Source organism: Miscanthus floridulus, chromosome 8 (assembly GCF_019320115.1).
Source record: "Miscanthus floridulus cultivar M001 chromosome 8, ASM1932011v1, whole genome shotgun sequence".
Lineage (NCBI taxonomy): Eukaryota > Viridiplantae > Streptophyta > Magnoliopsida > Poales > Poaceae > Miscanthus > Miscanthus floridulus.
This window is the reverse complement of record NC_089587.1, coordinates 144,061,161-144,074,154: the sequence shown is the minus strand read 5'-3', so window position 1 is coordinate 144,074,154 and position 12,994 is coordinate 144,061,161. Positions and strand designations below refer to the sequence as shown.

Sequence of the window (12,994 nt, the reverse complement as noted above, 5' to 3'; positions counted from 1 at the left end):
TCTCGATCACTAAACCAAAAAGCTCCTATCAATTTCACCTTTGCCTTGAGCTTTTTGTTTTTCTTTCTTCTTTACCAAGTCCAAGCATTTGATCATCACCATCATCATGTCATGATCTTTATTTGCTTCATCACTTGGAGTAGTTCTACCTATCTCATAATCACTTTGATAAACTAGGTTAGCACTTAGGGTTTCATCAATTCACCAAAACCAAACTAGAGCTTTCAATAGTGCTTAGTGATTTATTAGTTGATTAGCGTAGGTGCTTTGCGAAGTGCTTAGGTTGATTAGACCACCGCTTATGCGCTTCCTTAAGTTTTATGCCAAGTGTTTAGTGAGGTTTGCACACCTCTTACCACTCGGTGCTTGCGCGCACCATTGTTGTACATTGGAGGGGATTGTAATCTTGTGAGATCAAACCAACCGCGTTTTGTGGTGTGGCTGCTACCATGTACCGAAGGGAACAAGGCTCGCGGCGGTTCAGCCGGAAGCTTGATAGTGAAGACGGCAGGGAGCGGTCCAGGAGAGGCTTGCTGAAAGGCACACCAGAGACCAACTTGCGCGTGGGGAAGACCTAGGGCTATCCATGGAGTTACCCCGACCGGGAGCTTGGCCCTTGCGAGGGATTCTTTGTAAGGGGCTCCAACGAGGACTAGGGGGAAGCTTGCGCGCTTCTCGATACCTCAGTAAAAATATCGGAGTCATCGACGGAAGTTTGCACATCTCTACCTTACTCTTTAGCTTCTGCATTTACATTGCAATCTTGGTTTGTGCTTTACTTTCCTAGCTTAGTGATAGGCTAGTTGATAGGTTTGGAACCTAGGTTGCATAACTCCTTTTTTGCGGTAGAGATAGCAACACACTAGCAGAACCATAGTTGCACATTTAGATTTCTTTCTTGCATAGGTTTTGACTAGGTAGAAAAAGAGGCCATAGTTTGAGTTAGAGTTTTAAGTTGTCTAAGTCACCCCCTCTTAGGCATCATGGTCCCTTACAAATAGCATTGAGTTCATGCACTGCCCTTGTGCCCTCATCATCCTACTCCTCCCACATCCTCCATCCCTCCCGCATTCTCCTCATATGGTTACCTCAAAAACCAAGGACTGAACATGCGACCAGAGGAAGGGTGATGATGAATGATTATCAACGGAATTGTGCTTTGGCGGGTCCTTGAGAAGAATTTTTATTGGCGCTCATTCAACCCTGTCTCTCTAGCATTACGAGGGTGTAGGCACGGTGCCTGAGCTCAATGCCTCGAGGAGTATCATGAGGTGGAGTAGGAGACAGGACACTACTACGGAAGCAATTTCCCCAGGTGATCAAATTTGGTTTCTAGAGACGTGCAGGGAGCCTGCTTCCGAATTAATGCCTGTGTAAATCGATATTTGTGGAGGCGATCAAGTGCCCATCTCTGAAAATATATTAAAAAACAAAGAAAATAGTTGTTGAGCCTATCGGCCGGGCCCGTCAAGCCCATCTTCGAGGCACCGCCGTCCACCCGCCAGCTTCGCATGCCGACGACGGAGGTGCCGGATCCGCCCTGCGCGTGGGCGCCATGGGTGGTGGAGCCACCCGGCGCCCCGCCGCCATGGGTGCTAGGTCTGCCCTGCGCGCCACCATGGGTGCTGGATCCGCCCCACACTCGGCCATCATGGCTGCTAGATCCACCCCTGCGCGCGCCCATCGTGGGTGTTGGAGCCTCTCCGCGACCGCTGGGGGAGGTGCATCCGCCCTGCACATAGCCGCCGGGGGAGGTGCATCCACCACGCATGTCACCGCCGTAGGTGGTGGATTCGCCCCACATGCCACCGTTGATAGGATCTAGATGACTAGAGGTGGTAAATAGCCTATAAAAATTTTCGTACAAACTTCACAAACACTAGTGTGAAGGGATTAGTAAAATAAGAAATCCTAATAGCGTCTACTTGCACAGGCAAGTCTTCTAACTCAATTTTGGAAGCTTTGTCTTCTAATTGTAATCATAAGCACCACTCAAAAAGACTACAACTACTGCTACAAACTCTAGCTAGTTACCTGCAATTACCACACAAGCAAGATATAAATGTAAATGCGAAAGTGTGAGTAGTAGGCAAACCAGACAGGACAAGAGATGACACAAGATATATCTATGAGGTTTGGTTGTTTGCGGCAATCCTACGTCCTCGTTATGGCGAATTCCTCATTTGCCAGCAAACTCACTTTTAAAAAATTCATATGAAAATGATGAATTTTATATGTACGGTGCACTAAAAGATAAAATTTCTAGATTTTTGTCCTTTAGTGCACATTAATTTACTATTTTTTTTATTTTTTTTTTAAAAGTGAGTTTGCATCTTAACTTTTGTAGTGAGTACATATTTACATATAAAATTATGGATGTGTTCAATTTTAGATTTTTTAACAACCGAAATACATTATCTAAATTAATTTCTATGTTTTCTCGTAGTAGATGGTTTACACTACATATTTTTACATATTTTTGCCATGTAAGAGCATCTCCAACCAGTATCTAAAAAAATACTCTTCCAAAAATAGGTTTTCTAACCTTTGTAAAATATATTGGGAAGATATATAAAAGCTATAACTCCAATTTCCAAAATCTCGTGTAAGGTAATTTTACATCAGGAATTCTAAACTATATCTAAATCACACTTACCACTTTTATATTTTATTTTATCTCTTTGTACATTTGCATCAGAAACCTTGTCCTACTTTTTTTTTCTTCCCCATGTCCTTCCACCTTAGATTGGGGCGACGATACAGTGCTGTGGTTTTTTCTAAGTGACAAAAGATTAGGAGGTCGGTTTGGTAGTTGTTGGAGATGTGTTTTTTTAATCTTGCCAAAATTTCTAGACTCGGAGAAACGCTTTCCATGCCAAACTCTTGGGGTGCCTGGAAGGTCTGAGAATGGCAGCATCGCTGGGGATAGTGCAAATGGAGCAACTCCAACAGAAGAGTTATCCATGTTGTATAATCTATATTTGACTATTTTAGAAAAAAAGAAGAGAATCCAACAGCTATTATATCTGACTTTCTAAAATAGCAAGTCATGTATCCGAAATTTTCGCATGCTAAATATAGCTTGCATATACCGTTAGCCATTCGCCTCACCCTATTGAAAACGCCATTGTGCTGATCGCTGAAGTCAAGCAGTTGATGGCGTCTGAATTTGTTTTATGTAAATTTAACTTTTGTCCCGAGTTTGTAATAAGCTAGCTCATAAACTAGCAGCTGTCGGTTAAGTTGCCCAATAGCTCTCAGATGTACCTCAGATTCGGCTGGGGCTGAATAGTAAATGAAAGCTCTGTTAAAAAAAAAAATTCTGAATCGGAAACTCTTTTGCTACCCTTGGAGATGCTCCAGTCCCATCCGCTCCAACCTGGCAAAACGCCACCACTTCAGGCTCAGCCGGCCAGCCGCAGCCCACCGCACCCGCACTCCCGCAGAACATGCCGCCGCCGCAGCTGCTGCTCGGCGGCGCCGCGCCCGCTCCGGCGCGAGCGGCCCCATCCTTGCTCCACCTCCTTCTCGACACGCGCCACCGCGTCCGCACCGCACGTGCCGCCTCCTCCGTGCCCGCCTCTCACTCCTCGCACGCGAACGACGCCCTTCTCCTTCGCCGTGCCGCCGATGTGGCCGACCGCTCCGCGGGACTCACCTCCCCGCACCCCAACTTCGGGTGCGTCATCGCGCGGCCCCAGCTCAATACCGACAGCGACGAATCCTGGGTGGTCGGCGAGGGGTTCCTCTACGCGCAGGGGACGTCCTGCGCCGAGCTCCTCGCCGCACAGGAGGCCGGTGAACACGCGCGCGGCGGCACGGCATACCTCAACCTCGAGCCTGGGGACTGCTTTGGGGACAACACAGCCGTCGGATCCCTTCGTCCAGGTGCTCGATGGAATTGCCTTTCCTATATTAGCTCCCATATGTTTCTCCGAGTTTGATATTTATAAAATGCACTTCAGACTCCCTCAGTTTTCAGATGTCATGAAACCAATTGGGCTAATATTGTAGCACCTGGGTCAGGGTCCTATACATAGTGAGACTTTCGGGGGGTTTAAACCATATTGTTAATCATTAATCATCAGGAGATGAATGGACAATCAACGATGTATGCTCTTGTCCCAGCACCTAATCAACAATCTGTCTTGTGGACTAGTCTCTGTCACCAAACATGGTTGTGAGGTTTTATTTGGTCCTGGTGCATTTGTCCATATGAACCCTGTTGCAATACACTTAGTCTAACAAACTGGCATTAACTTGACGAGTTGTCCTCATTGTATATAAACAGTTTGCTAATAATTTTAGTAGGCAGGAATTACAAGAGTTGTGGTGGGTCTTAGACATCCCTTGAAGCACTTGAGAGGGAAGGCAATTCAAGAATTACGAAGCGAAGGCATTCAAGTTGATGTTGTGGGGGAGGATCTGCAGAGTAAACTGTTTGAGGTGACTCTTTGCTTATACTTTTTTTAATGTTTGATTTCTATTAGTGTACATTGTTGATACGATTTTGCATCTTTGCAACTGTGCATTTTTTAATCATGCCTGTCACCTGACTTCCTGAACTCAAAGTTGTGATCTTGTAAATTTGGCACTAGCGGGATGACATGAAAAAATAAAGTCTGTAGGTTTACTATGGCACGAGAACAAAATTATGAAAACATCTATTGATTTTGTCAGAGTTTAGTTTAGAAGTTCAAGTTCAATGAAGACACGATCATTGGATTTATTTGCTCTAGGAATTGAGTAATTTGGATGTGACATATGTCATTGATGTAACAAGGAAAAAAAAACAACATGACCATTTTACATGCTGACAACTAAGAGTATAACTATTACTAGCAACTATTATAGGGATTTTTTTTAAGAATACCATTTTTTGTGTGTGTGGTACTCTAATAAGTAGGTCAGAAGAATATATGCACTATTGGCCTATTTGCTTCCTACCCTCCCAGGCAGATGGATTCCCAGGTGATTGAAATCGGATACCTGGGGATGCATGGTGAGCCAGGCAATCTTGCCTGGGCTTGAAATAAACACGCCATATGTCCTTGAATTTTACCAGTTTGTTAACTTTTTAAGTTGTTGACTGTAGGAAGCTCTGAAGTCATGCCTCACTGTAAATGCTCCATTGCTTTACAGAGCTGCCTTTCATGTCCCTTTCTCCGTCCTGAAGTATGCTATGACTGCAGATGGTGAGATATATGTTATTCCGCTTGTCAATATTAGTTGGGGTAATTATTAATATACACAAATGATTTATAACCTTCAGAGGATTTTGACTTTCAATAATATGCAGGAAAAATAGCAGCAAGTAGTGGACATGCTTCTTGGATAAGTGGCAAAGCATCGAGAGGGCGTGTATTTGAATTGCGTGGCAGAAGTGACGCTGTTATTGTTGGTGGAAATACAGTGCGTTTTGACGGTGCGACAACATAATGCAATATTCTATTAACTGTAGCTAATGGTGTTTGTTCAAAACTAATATCTTTTGGTTGTATTATAGATCCTCGATTAACTGCAAGGCATGTTAAGGGGCATGTTCCAGTGCGTATAGTGATGTCACAGTCTCTTAACCTTCCAGACAAAGCAAATTTATGGAATGTTAACGATGCCTATACAATTGTTGCAACTCAGAGAGGTGCTCGGCGAGATTTTCAAAAGAAGCTTGCTATGAAGGGTGTTGAAGTAGTAGAGTTTGACATGCTGAATCCAAGAAATGTTATGTCATATTGCTTATGATCGTGGTTATCTTGCTGTATTATGGGAATGTGGTGGGACACTAGCTGCTTCTGCTATATCTGCGAGTGTTATCCATAAGGTGAACTTTTTTTGCAAGATTGTCTATGACATCATGTGTGTTCATTTGCTGCATTTAAGTTAGCTGTATCCTGGTTTTAATTTTATTTATAGTTCATAAGTAGCAACTTAGTGGAATGAACATGAAACTAGACAAGCCATATATGTTTGGATGGATAGAATGTATAGGCTTCCTTTTCATTTACATCTTATGGTATCTACATATCACATGTGAATGTCAGAGGAGTCATGAACAACATCCAGTTCACTTTTATTATTTATTGGTTGTCTTACATTTTTTTTAAGATCCTCCATGTCATCATGTGTTTGTTATGTAGTAGAATTGTATATGAACTCATAACTTACAATCGCTATTAGAGATGTGTATAGTATATCATGTTACTTGTACTCCAAGTTATACTTAACTATGTTGTTCGCAAAAAAAAAAAAGTTATACTTGACTATGAAAGCCACCCCCCCTAATTGGGTGTGAGGTGTTCCCTAATTCTCTTGCATCATTTGACAGGTCTATGCATTCTGGGCTCCCAAAATAATTGGGGGATTAAATGCACCAACGCCAGTTGGTGAACTAGGGATGAATCAAATGACTCAGGCGATAAATTTAATTGATGTCTCGTACGAGCAGGTCAACTATTTTTCAAGTTCAGATACATCTATATGCATATCAATGAAACTAAAATAATTGATACATTGAACTCCTGTTAATAGGCATTTCGTTTTGCATATGTTCCTTTGTATCTATGTTTTGTATCTTTTTTTTTTGAAAACGCAGGAGAGCTGCGTTTCATTGTATTATATGGATGAAAAAAAAAACGGGAGAGCTGCGTTCCTTTCTATCTATGTTTTGTATCAGTGTCCCATGTTTTTCTTAATACAATTTAACAATCCTCATGTTCTTGTCCAGTTTTAGTAACCTCTTCTACAGTTCTACTGCTGTTTCCTTCAAGTTATATCTAAGTTATTTATACTGGATATCTAAGTAAATCGTGCAATGCTATGGACATATTTATGCTTTTTGCCACTAGTTCATAACTGTTACATATTTTTTCTCCCTATAAATGTGCAGATCTTTTTGACTGAAAACTGTGGGGTATAAATGTGCAGATTGACAGGGACATGCTCATGAGTGGATTCATCGAACCCATTCCTGATCTTTCACCTGTTATACCATCCGTGGAAGAAATACCTTCCGTTGATCCAGAAGTATCTCCATATGAAGCAAATATTATTTCCTTTTATAAGACATGGGATATTTTTGGGGCTTTCTCAAACTTTTCTCCTCATCCAATTCACATGCCTGATGAAAATGGAGATTATTTCACATGGCCAACAGTGGAACACTATTACCAGGTTTGTCTTCTGTTCATGGCTGCTCCATTTGTGAAATTCCGCGTTGCTATGGATAGGGATTCTATCATAATGTGCCAACATGTGTTCCATTTTCTTAATAACCGTGTAACATCATTATTCACACTGTCTATAAGCTCATAACTCTTTCTTTCAGGCTCACAAGTTTGTTGATGTTGACAATCCTCAAGCAAGAGACATTGTTCAAGAAATAAAGCTAGCAAAGAGTCCTGAAGAGGCTGCTAGAATAGGAAGGACCTGGCTAAAAGGGTTCCCTGAACTGGTATGTCTGATTATTGTATTTCGGCCTGTTCAATGGCGGTTTAGTACGGGTTTGGGCAGTTTCCTAAACCAAACTGTATGCTTACGGGTTAGATGGGTTGGATTGCCGGTGCTATGCGGATTGAAACCGGAGATAGAGGAGGTTGTCCCTGGCACTAGCGAGGTGCTCCCCATCCCTAGCACCAGCAAATCCCTGCGCAACCATGTCTATAGCTGGCCACTGAGGATGACGATGACCCCGTGGCCACTTGCAGTCCAAGAACCCGCCGACCACATGGAGATCCTTGCCGCACCGCCCTACATTGTGCGTGCCTCACCGCCATTGAACAGGTACCACCGCTGCTCCTGCTCGCCGCCCACACGTCTGAGGTGGACTTGGGCGCGCGGTTCGTCGAGGTTGACAGCCTTAGAGCCTTCCCAGGCCCTTCCACCGCCATCCCCTCTGCCTTCTCCTTGGCCTCAACGTCGTGCAGTGCATAGAACGTCGCCATCAGGAGAGTGGCCTCATCATCATCATCAGCCTACGCCAGATGAGTCTCAGCCTTCTTCTCCTGCTTGCGATTTGGGCACTCCTTTGCCCAATGGCCCGTCTTCCCGCAGCGCCGCCAGGCGTTGGGGTCGACCTTCTTCTTCTTCGAAGAAGCCTTGCCGTGGCGCTTGCCATCGCCACCGCGGCTGGAGGAGGCTTCTCCGGACTTTTTCTCCTTCATCCGGGTAGCCCACTTCTCTTCTGTCAGTAGCAGCTTGCCGATGTCCGTCGTTGTTTTGGCTTGCTCCATGCGCTCGTTCACCATCCGCAGACGACCTGTCATTTCCTCAATGGTGAGGGTAGACAAGTCCAACATCGTCTCTATGGAGAGAGCAATCTGGATGTACTTCGCCGGCACGGAGTGGAGGTACTTGGAGTCCGCTTCTTCTTCGTCGATGGTGATGCCGTGGCTCCTCAGTTTGCTGATGAGCGTCTGCAGGCGGAGGGAGAAGTCCTCCACCGATTCACCATCTTTGAACTTGAGGTTGGCGTACTCCTGTTTCAGCAGCTGGGCCGTCGCCTTCTTTGCGCGGTTAGAACCAATGCGCATCGCCGCAATGGCCTCCCACGCCTCCTTAGCAGAGCTCTTCGCCCCCAACGGCTCCCTGTACTTTGCTGGCACAGCAGCGAGGATGGCTTCCAACGCTGACATGTCGTCTTTTCGTTGTCGGTGCCCTTGTCAGTGGCATTCCAGAGCCGTCGGGCTCTGAGTTTGACCTTCATGGTCACCGCCCATTCGTCATAGTTGGTGCGAGTCAGCGTCGGCCAACTGGTGCCGCTGACCTCCCGCACCGTGCGCACAACGACCTTCTGTCGTGGCTGGACAGCTACAACAGTGCCGCTGCTGTCACCCATCTCCAAACCGTCCGTCATCGTCAGCGGTTAGTCCGGCGACGGCGCTTGTACGGCTCTGATACCACTTGTTGATCCCTGGCTGTCCTGCACAGGTAAGCAACTAGCTTACCAGCACACACACTCACTCACTATGGCTAGAGGTAGAAGAAGAGATTGACAACAGCGCACACACACTCAGCACAAGCACCAGCGTTAGCCGAAGCCTTGCCCTTTAGTTTGTGGCAATTGAACTAAGTATTCCATTGCCCTTTGGATGAAATATATACAACTCTAGCTGTACCTCTACCAGGTACATAGTTGTTGGCCAATTACCTACTCCTGAGTACAAGAGTATACCAACTACCTACTCCTAAGGTACAGGGTACACCAACTACCTATTCCTAAGGTACAGAGTATATCAACTACTCCTAGCAGTACAAAGCTTACATCAGCCCACTACCAAGATATGATTGATGTAATAGCTACCAACTAATGTACTAGAGGTGGCCTATTATAATACTGCTACAGCTACAGGAACTGGTCGCTAGAGCCGATCAGTCCCCAACTCCCAACAGGGAGTGGTCGGCCGAACCGACCAGTCTCCAACCAAGGAGAGAATGGGGAGCAGCAGATTATGTCTAACACGCACGAGGTCATGAGGACCCACAATGTTGCTTTCGCGTCGTGGCCTGTCGCGCCGATGCTGCAGTTCTGGGGTGCGGACAGGGTCTGCGCTCTCGATCTCTTCAGCACCCGCTGCGTCCACTCCTTCCACGCCGTGCGCGATGACTAGCTCGGAAGCTGCCTCCATGCCATCGTAGCAGCAGGGGTGCTAGTGAACCTTGACTCCGTTGTCGGGGAGGTGGCCAGCGGCAGGCCCAGCAAGATAAGGGTCGCTGCCGCGGCATCGGTTGTCGATGATGGATCTGCTTATGGTTTGGCTGGTTCAAAGCATGGTTTTGCTCAACCCGTACGGAAGCCACAAACCCGGTTTCAACGGGCTGGTTTCAAGTGTTGCATGGGTTCGCATCAAACTGTGATCAGCCATAATTGTATTTCTATTTTAACTGATTGTAGCGGGAAGTGATGAAGGGACCTTGCTTACTGGTACCTAACAAAATATGTCATCACCCTTCTGATGAAAGATATTCTAGAAGAGGAACCTATGTATCTAGTATCATTTTCGGCACTTCCACTAATTTAGTATTTGTAAGAATTTTCAAGAGTCCTATAGCATAAGTACATGGTTGAAAGCTACAATGCATCCGACATGTCCATTATAGTTCCACCAAAATTTACTTATATAATGACTGTAGCATCCTTTCTATTTTCCTCAACCTCAGCAGCAACAACTGAACTGCAACCACTTGGTAGCATAAGTGCAAAATAATTAGCCTGGGACTTCCCTTTTACATACTTTCCACTGTTCAAAGTTCGTGGTACTATGGATTGCCTGTTGCCAAACATCCCCGTGCTTTCTATTTACAGGGATTAGTTGTAGGGCCTTTAACTCAATATATGGCTACAATTACCTCTTTAAAATGATATGACCCATCAATTAATGGTAATTAGTACACTATATCAATAACAACTATATCTACTCCATATGCATACCTTATTTATTCTCGTTCTCACTTGATTTTCGAATTGCTTTTGTTTTTCAGGTAAGAACAGATTGGGAGACTACAAAAATAGATGTGATGTATAGAGCTATCAAATGCAAGTTTTCAACTTATCCCCATTTGACTAATATGTTGCTGTCAACTGCTGGCTCTGTTCTCGTTGAGGCATCGCCTCACGATTTATTTTGGGGCGGTGGGCGGGAGGGAGAAGGCCTGAATTACTTGGGTAGACTGTTGATGCAGTTGAGATCAGAGATTCTGGGGACGGTTCCAGCAAGCGCTGAAGTAGGGGAGGCAGATTGATTCGCAGGCGAGCAAATCTTATTTAGGAGAAGTGTTGATTGCAAGATCAGACATTAAGGTCTGGCTGGGCCCTGATTGCTAGTTGCTACAGTGGATGCTGCTAGTGAAAGGGAGCGCAAATGAGATTGGTTAAATTATTTATATGCCTGAAGAACATACCATGGGCTCTGCTCTGTTGTCAAACAATTTCATCGGGCCATCGGGGTATAGGAAACACAAAGGAGAAACACCAACAGTCATGTATAAAGTGTGGTAGATGAATGTGTTTGATAAGGTGATACAATGACTGATAGATTGGGCCAGCAGTAGGTGAAGTGCATGTTCTGTAATACCTGTTTAAAGTGTTCCAGCTTGGCTTTGCCAGATACATAGCTTTTACTATGCACTTAGATATATACCACGTCTAGATACATAGTAAAAGCAATGTATCGAAAAAACCAAAATGCCTTATAATTTAGAACAGAGAAAGTAAAAAGGAGGGTGGATTATTTAATAATAGGTGTTGAATAAGTGAACAATCATTGTTTAGTTTTTTCTTTCCCTCCCCTTGTAGTATCATTTTATCCTTTTGCCAAGACCGTTGTGCCTCATCATGTCATTGATTTCCCTTCATGTGCATCCGTTCCCGTTAGCCATATTAGTAAATTGTTTGTCATAGTTCAGTCCCATGACTGCATCAAAACTCTGGATCGTCCAAGAATTGTTTTTTTTTTCTGAAAGCCTCAAGAATTGGTTTTTGTCCACGCAAAAGTTGTATTCTAGTCCCCTAAAGCATTTAATGATGAAAACTATTTCAATGGACCTGTTCGCTTGAACTTATCAGCCGGCTTATCAGCTATAATCTATAATACTTTTCTCTCACAACAAAATAGCTTTAGCCGGCTTTAATACCAGCTGAACAGACCCTTTAAGTGCTAAACAGAAGGGATGATGTAACACCCCAGTGTTAAGCTTTACATTTGGCACCTGTATTTCATGAGCACAAGCATTATCCAAGCATTCATGAACACGAGCGTATGAAATTTCATTTCATTTTTATACATTATTACATGAAATATTGATATATATATATATGCTTATGCTTGTAATCATATGTGACCAATGTATAAAAATGGTTGTGAGGTCATGAAAACACCTTAGATACATCTAGGATGATAAATGGAACAATGTTTGTATTCATGACATATGCCAATTTTGCTTCTAAGTGTTGGTTTCATTTGAAATGTCATTTTCATGATACTAGTTTGACCAAAGTTGAACAGTAGCTTAGAGTGTTTGCATGGATGTGTGATCTAAATAAAAGTTGTAGTTCTTGTCATGGGTAACAAACTTTATTTAAGGGTCATGAGCTAATTCAGTGTCTAACATGGTCAAATAGAGCTCATAAGTATCAACAAAATGCTATTTTGTGACAAGAAATTTTCTAAGTGTTGAAACTGTTTTCAGTTTCAAAGTATCTCACTTTGGAGCAATGTAGTTTGTAAACCATTGAGAATTAGATGATGGTTCTTAAAGCAAAGTTGGAGATCTCACGTAGCTCTACACTTGTTATTAAGGAAGTTTTTGCTAAATCGCCATAGATTAGGAGTTATAGAATTGCTAAGTCACGCTGTCAGACGTCTGTTGCCGGCATGAAACCGGCCGAGGCAGCACGTATTGTGGCCGACCGGCCACATGCCGTGGCCACCGCGTGGCGGCAGCACGCCGGCGTCGGCCCGGCTGGTCGGGCCAGCAGGGGAAGATAGGAGAGGCGAAGCCGCCGCGCTCACTCACTCTCGCTCTCGCGCCCTCTCTCTGCCTCGCCTTCACCGCGCCCGTGCGAAACCGCAGCTCTGCCGTCGCTGCCGCACCTCCACCGAGCTCGTACGCAACCACCACCGCACCACCGTCCAATCCATCTCGCTCACAGCCCCGCCACCACCTCCTCCACCTTGCCGACCTGCTAGCACCACCATTCGAGCAAGGGTAAGGCCGCATTTCGCGTCGCCGTCGCCGCCATTGCCACGAAGCACCGCCGAGCTCCGAGCCCGCCATGGCCAGCCCTATCCATCGCTCCTCCCATCTATCTCTCTCTTGCTACATCATCGTCGTTGGTACTAGAAGCTATAGCCGTAGCTCGTTAAGCCGCTACCGCGTCACCGGTGCCGCAACACGAGCTGCACCGCCGTGAGCCGAGAGCGTCGCCGCCATGCCCGCACCGTGGCTGTGCATGCCTGATTCTATTTCTCACGCGCTTCTAGATGTTAGAGTTAGGTTA

General features: G+C 44.9%; 1 pseudogene; it reads left to right on the top strand.

Annotated features, from left to right (window-relative positions):
- Positions 1 to 3,389: 3,389 nt before the first annotated feature.
- LOC136469966 (riboflavin biosynthesis protein PYRR, chloroplastic-like) lies at positions 3,390 to 11,290 on the top strand (annotated as a pseudogene).
- The last annotated feature ends 1,704 nt before the right edge of the window (positions 11,291 to 12,994 follow it).